The 7,460-nt window shown below is 33.6% G+C and overlaps 1 protein-coding gene across 1 annotated transcript in view; it reads left to right on the plus strand.

The window, feature by feature from the left end:
* The window catches only part of LOC117169329, a 66,756-nt gene that overhangs the window by 58,341 nt on the left and 955 nt on the right, over positions 1 to 7,460 (plus strand). The window lies entirely within an intron of this gene.

A 7,460-nucleotide genomic window follows, 5' to 3' on the forward strand; every position in this document is an offset into this window, starting at 1 on the left:
AGCTATCTAAGGATGGTACTATAGAACGCCACCTCAAGGTAGGCCTAGTGGCGCCATCTCTTGGTCAGGCCGGAAACTTATCAATCCACCCTCGTATATAAGAATTTTATTAAGAATTGAAGAAAATTTGTTAAAATTTCTACAATATCAATTACAAATTTTAGCTTTGGAAGTTTCTGTTTGCAATCTCTAACTTAGAAAAATTTTAAATTATTCAAATTTGAAAGCTTGAGTTTCGATATGTTTCATTCTTGAATCCAGAACGTTACAAATTTTGAAGTGCACATTTTTTAATAGTTTTAAAACCCCAAAATGAAAATTGTTTCATTTGAATGGCTTTCAATTTGAAAGAAAAGACAATTTCATATAAGATTCAAATTTTTCGATTTTGCAATGTATCGAGTAAAATTTTCTCTTCTCAAAAACTGCGTAGTATCTTCAATGCACTTGGACGTAGATGCGGCGGCTCGATCGACGCACCTCTAGAAGCGTTTGTTGTTACTAAAAATCTAATTGAAAAAAAAGATAACATGGAATTTTAGTTCTGTCCGCCATATTTATGTCTAATATCTATGCTTATATTTTAATTTTATAATCCTCTATTTTCATAAACCTGAAGAAAATATAAGCATCATTAAGAGATATGAATAATTTCGAAATACATCAAACAATTCTCACAGTGAACAAACGTTTTGTTGAATGCATTCTTTATGATTTTTGAAAATGTCTCTGAAACATTCTGAATCACTCGTGATTTGTTGAATGTCTCTAATACTCGAGAATTGTCATTAAGGCGTTGTCAACTTTCAGCCAGCGATGGCCAGGATCTAGGACTCTAAGAAGTCCAATGACAACCCACATATTTCAATTTACTCGTCCTGCATGGATACAATGTCGTAATCTAAAATAGTGAATCACCGCACTGAGTTTCTCTCGGATCACAGGGACCAGGTGCCAAAATCTGTGGTCACGCTTCGTAGACTTGTTTCCTAATACAACATAAATAATTGCGTCGTGTACCTGCAACGTTCGATTAGATTCTTCTGAATTGACGGTTGTTTCAGCAAAGTGATTGATCTGCTTTCATCTCATCGCGACGAAAATTGCGCTAATTCTTCATTGTGCGAGAATAGAATTTCGAAAAAACAAGAATGTTTACTAACATGCTATTTTGAGTTATGACCTTCACATTGTAGGAATAAGAAATCAAAAGTCTGGGTTAAATTATTTTAACGAAAGTACACTATTCTAGTAATTTCAGCAAATTCCTAACGATATAGGGTGTTTAGCGACCTGAAAAACCTTGAGAACCTGGAATTCTCCTTGATTTTTTATGAGAATCTTGAATAGTAATTTCTTGTATTCTTTGCTTATAACCTATTTATTTGATTGAAAAGGGAAATATTAATTTAAATCTTTCAGTCTATTATAAAAGAAACTTCTCATTTAGAAAATAAAATCTTGCTGTTGAATATCTAAAAAAAATTAAGATATAATTGGATGGGTTCTACGAATATTAGGGTATTGTTCCGTTACAGTTAAGAAAGCATCTATCAACTTATTACAAATAAACTTTACTCTTTCTTTTCGCTACGGATAAGAATGCGTATAACTTCACTTAGCTAAGTTTTTCAGTAGGAATAAATACCCTATTATTTGTCGGAAATGTTGACAAACTTTCTTACAAAAATAAGTTTGACGCATTCTTATCCATAGCGGAAAGATCGACTAAAGCTCATTTGTAATAGGACGATGAACGCTTTTTTAACGGTAACGGGACAATAGCCCAATATTCGTGGAAGCCATCGAATTTATATTTTGTTGATTAAGGGCACCTAAAAACTTTTTTTGTAAAAAAACATCGAGATGAAACTTTGGAAATAATCAATAAATAATCAATAAGTACAATAAAGTACGTTTAGGTACTGCATTTTGGTAGGAACTTCACTGAAAATTATTTCATCTTTTTTCTGAACCTCGACATTTTTTTAACGTTCAAACTTTTTTTATACATAAAATATCGGTCTCAAACTTTGAAAAATGCAAGAGCTGAAAGAAAATTACGTTTAAGTACAAATCTTAATAATGAAAGATGTAAAAAAAGATTTCAACTATCAATTGCATCGGCATCAGCCGGTAACGTTGTGCACGAAAATACGAACCCTCTAGAGCCTCGTCTAGTGGCCGCCAGGGTTCGTATGCTCATGTACAACGTTACCGGCTGATGCCGATGGAATTGATAGTTGAAATATATTTTTTTACTTCTTTTATTATTAAGATTTGTACTTAAACGTAGTTTTCTTTCGGCTCTTGCATTTCTCAAAGTTTGAGACCGATATTATATGTACAAAAAAAGTTTAAACGTTCAAAAAATGTCGAGGTTCAGAAAAAAGATAATATACTTTCCAGTGAAGTTCCTACCAAAATGGAGTACCTAAACGTACTTTATTGTTCTCTAATAAATTTTCCAAAGTTTCAGCTCGATATTTTATTTACAAAAAAAGTTCTTAGGTTCAAAAAAACATTCAGTGAACTGAAAAAGTGAGGTCGGTAATATAGGTATTTAGCTGTGTCACATGCCCTTAAAGACATTCTCTTCGGTGACCACGTGACCAAACTAGTCCCCGGTGATGAACTTTTTTTTAATGTTCACCTTGTCCAAAGGCAATGATATATCGCTCTCAAAGTTTTTAATTTAGAAAATGAGACAATATATTGCGTTTGTATATTTAGTTTGAGTAATAATTTTGAAAAAAATTATCCGAGAGAAAGTAAATATGCAAAATTTTTTTCATTTTTTTTGTGCTTCCTGTGTTCACACGGATTGAGATATTGTGTTTAAAATTTAAGAGAATCAATAAGAAGCACTAAAGAACGTTTTGTATACATCAATATGTTCATTATTTTAAAGAAACTACCAAGTTTTGCCGACGTTTTGTGAAAATTGCAGTTCACTTCTTCAGGGCTGACCTGAAACTGAGGTATCAGGTTATGTTGCTCTTATTTATACTCTCTACGATGCCTGTGATTGGCCAGAGCGCCCCACCGTTGGGACTGATTGGCCAATCAAGTCTTTTTGTTTAAAAAACCCAGAAGGACGGAAAGCCGGATCGGATTGGTATTATATTCATTGTCCCTATTGATGTTATTAGGGTGTTTTATGATTTCGATTGCTTCTCTATGTTTTCTTGTAAATTTGTTGTGCGTTTTTGTAATGACTGTTGTTTCATCAAATAAAATGTTATGCCCTATTTCGATATGATGTTCAGCTAGTGCTGATTGCGTGAAATGTTTTAGCCTGACTTTACACTCATGTTCCTTAATACGCTGGCGCACCACTCTCCTGGTTTCTCCAATATAGACTTTGCCACAAGCACAAGGGATTTTATGTACTCCTGGATCACTGAGGGGTGCCTTTTTCTCTTAAGGGTTATTTAGTGGTTGTCCTATTTTCGCAGCTGGATTAAATATAGTCTGGATGTTGTGTTTGTTGAGAATTCTTCCTATTTGTTCTGTGACAGCTTGGATGTAGGGTAGGGTGGTGGTCACTTTTCTCTCTCTCTTTCGTAGGTTGTGTGGACTTGTTCTTTTGAGCTTATTTTCTCATTGCTTTATCAATTTGTTTGTTTGTGTAATCGTTCTGTATTATGATTTGTTTAACATTTTGTTATTCCTTTTGTAAGTTATCTTTATCTGTTATGAAGACAGCTCTGTATACAAGGGAGTTGATGACAGATTGTTTTTGAGATGGGTGATGGTGGGAGGAGGCATTTAGGTATCTGTTTGTGTGTGTGGGTTTTATGTACACTTCATGTCCTAAGGTGTTATCAAAAACAATCTCTCATCAACTCCCTTGTATACAGAGCTGTCTCCATGACAGATAAAGATAACTTACAAAAGGAATTACAAAATATTAAACAAATCCTAATACGGAACGATTACACAAACAAATTGATTTCTTAACAAACACAACATCCAAACCATATTTAAACCACCTGCGAAAATAGGACAAATACTAAATAACCAGAAAGACAAAAAGGAACCCCTAAGTGATCCAGGAGTATATAAAATCTCCAGCTCTTGTGGCAAATTCTATATTGGAGAAACCGGGAGAACGGTGAGCCAACGTATGAAGGAACATGAAAGTAAGGTCAGGCTAAAACATTTCACGGAATCAGCACTAGCTGAACATCATATCGAAACAGGACGTGAAATTTTATTTGACAGAACAACAGTCATTTCAAAAATACACAGCATCTTTCTCAGAAAACAAAGAGAAGCAATAGAAATCTTAAAAAACCCTAATAACATCAATAGGGACAATGAATATAATACCAATCCGATCCAGCTTTCCGTCCTTCTGGGTTTTTTAAACAAAAAGACGTGATTGGCCAATCAGATTCGACCAGTCCCCACGGTGGGGCGCTCTGGCCAATCACAGGCATCGTAGAGAGTATACATAAGAGCAACATAACCTGATACCTCAGTTTCGGGTCAGCCCTGAAGAAGTGAACTGCAATGTTCACGAAACGTCGGCAAAATTTCGTAGTTTTTTACACGAGTGAAACCCGAAATATCTCTTGTTATCAAAATGAATCATCGTGAAAGCATTAAATCTATTATTTGAAAGAAAGTTTATTTATAAATTGATAGAAAAGGGTATTACTATCTTAGTTCTAGCACTTTGCAGATGATTTTTGATATGATGCGTTTCATATTTTTGATACGCGTATTGAGAACTGACAAATTTTCGACTTTCTGTATAACTTACTAATTCTTGAACGCGATATCTCAATCCGCGTTGACCTAGCGAGGACCAAAAAATAAAAATCATTCTACAAACAAATTTCATGAACGAACTTAGTCACGTGATCTCGACTTTATCGACGTTCAAAGTTTCTTTTTTTTCCACTAGCTATCGCTAAAAATGCTCCAAAAATAATGATAGGTTACTTGTGTGCAGATACTTATTTGTTGATTTGCAACGAATCAGCGAATTGTATTGTTTATATTACTTTTTTTAAATGGTTAGACGATTTAGTTCAAAATTGGTGTCAGTGTTCAATATACACGAATCAAAAAATCTGAAATGCATCAAACCAAAAAAAATCTGCAAAAGTTACAATTCGAATGGTAATATCCTATTTTATCAATTTATAAATAAACTTTCTTTGAAATTATAAACATTGGTGTATACAAACGTTCTTTATAGCTTTTTATTTAATTTGTTAAATTTTAAACACGATATCTCAATCCGTATGGACGCAGTGAGCACAAAAAAAATGAAAATAATTTTGCATATTTACTTTCTCTCGGATAATTTTTTGCAAAATTATTACTCAAACTAAATATACAAACGCAATTTATTGTCTGATTTTCTAAATTCCAAACTTTGAGAGCGATATATCATTGCCTTTGGACATGGTGAACACAACAAAAAATGTTCATAACCGGGGACTGGTTTGGTTACGTCGTCACCGAGGGGCATACCCTTAAAGGTACTTTTTGCAGGACTGTGCTATTTATATTATAGACTTTAATATTGTGAATTATTTTAAATGTTTTTTATTATCCTCCACTTATCACAAAAATATACTTTTTAAATAACACTTCATATCAGCAATAAAATTATACTGTTAGAAAAATCTGTATGAGGTTTAATATACATGTGTGTGAAGCAAATATGCACTACCGCTACTGAAATGTAACATACATTGGTGTAGTGAATTTAATATACATGTGTATTAAATTTAATATACAGGTTAGTATAGCAATGAGCGTGAAAACTCAACCTGCTTTAATTTCTTTAAATCTTGTAAAATATTCTAAATTAAATTAACAATCTAGAATTCGTCGACTCAATTGTTATTCATAATAAAAGTGCAATGTACGGGTAAATTTTGTTTAATTTCACTGTACATGGTCAAAATTTAAGTGGAATAAAGTTAATTGTAGGTTAAGGGCATGTGATACTTAGAAAATTGTCGATTTTACCAGTCTTAGGTTCCCCCGGCTTTTTTTCTAGAATAATAAATATTTTGTCTTAAAAATTTGGGAAATGATAGCGAACACGCTAACGGACGTCCCCATACACTTTTTTTGTGTGTTTTTTTATCAAAAAATTTTTGATATTGCTAACAACGTGCGTGTATATTTCGAGGTTATGTGTGTTACAATTCACCCGAGCTACACAATATTTTTGGTCGAAAACTTTGGACTTACATATAAACATAGTAACTAATCTCCAGGAACTAGCCGGAAAAAGCCGGGGAAACTGTAAGTATCACATGCCCTTAAGTCGGTTATTTATTTGCTTGATTGAACTTTTCGACTTGAAATTCAATTTTATTTTTGGGTAACAGGAAGATGGTATCATGTTTTGTTATTTAGAATTAAAAATTACAGCTAAACTTATTTTACATTCGTGAAAAATGAAATGATATGGTTTTTCTTGTAAATGATGAACATGAATGTATATGAAATTTAATATAAGTGCTTTTAATGGCGATTTCATGTGCTTGATGTATTAATTTTCATACACATGGCTATATTAAATTTAATATTATTTTTAACAGTGTAGTTTATTGGAATGTTCAGAACATTAAGCACATTCATTTGGGATAAGACGAAGGTGCTTTTTTTTCTTCTATTTGTTGTAAAACGAAAATAAAACAAAAAAATATGGATATCAACCACGCACGTGGTTGTGCCCAGAATTTTCTTGCCTCGACTCATTAAATAATGTAAATAAACGAAAAGACTTGGGGAAGGGGCACTCGGTTCGGTTCGCAGGGATCGAATTTAGGACTCTGCATGCTATTTCAAAAAAGGAGTAAGCTATGCGTTTTGTTATTATTTTTTTCATCTGAATATAAAACCACGTGGCTTGGACGCGAACCCCCCCCCCCCCCCCCCCCCCCCCCCCCCCCTCCCCCCACGTGGACCAGCGTGGCTTTTCGTAGGCCCCCTTCCCCTAAGGAAACTACATGGCTTATGAAAAGCCCCTTTACTACAGATTGTTTATTATTTTACATATTTTCATATCTGAAGTGTCCACGGAGAAAATGCTTGGATGAACTTTTCCCATACTTATTTTATATGGATATGATGGGATAAACGACAATTAAGAAAGTTCTTGCCTCAATTTAATGGCATACGATGGGCGTACGGTTATTATCGTGTACATATATTTCAATGCGAATATAATTAGGACAAAGATATTTAGAATGTACAGGTTTCAACGATTTCAGATGTTTAACATTTTTTTAAATATTTAAAACTGGAATAATTGCAATATATCTTGTATATACGCCAAAGCGAGGCCAAAACCGACAATATTTCGGGATTCAACTTCAGAATTATATACAGTCTGTCAAGTTAAAGCGTGGGTGGCTTTACTCGCAGTCGGTAAGGTGTATCGACATGATTTTAGTGTCAAAATATTAAGAAGAGCTCCCTCT

Source organism: Belonocnema kinseyi, chromosome 3 (assembly GCF_010883055.1).
Source record: "Belonocnema kinseyi isolate 2016_QV_RU_SX_M_011 chromosome 3, B_treatae_v1, whole genome shotgun sequence".
NCBI lineage: Eukaryota > Metazoa > Arthropoda > Insecta > Hymenoptera > Cynipidae > Belonocnema > Belonocnema kinseyi.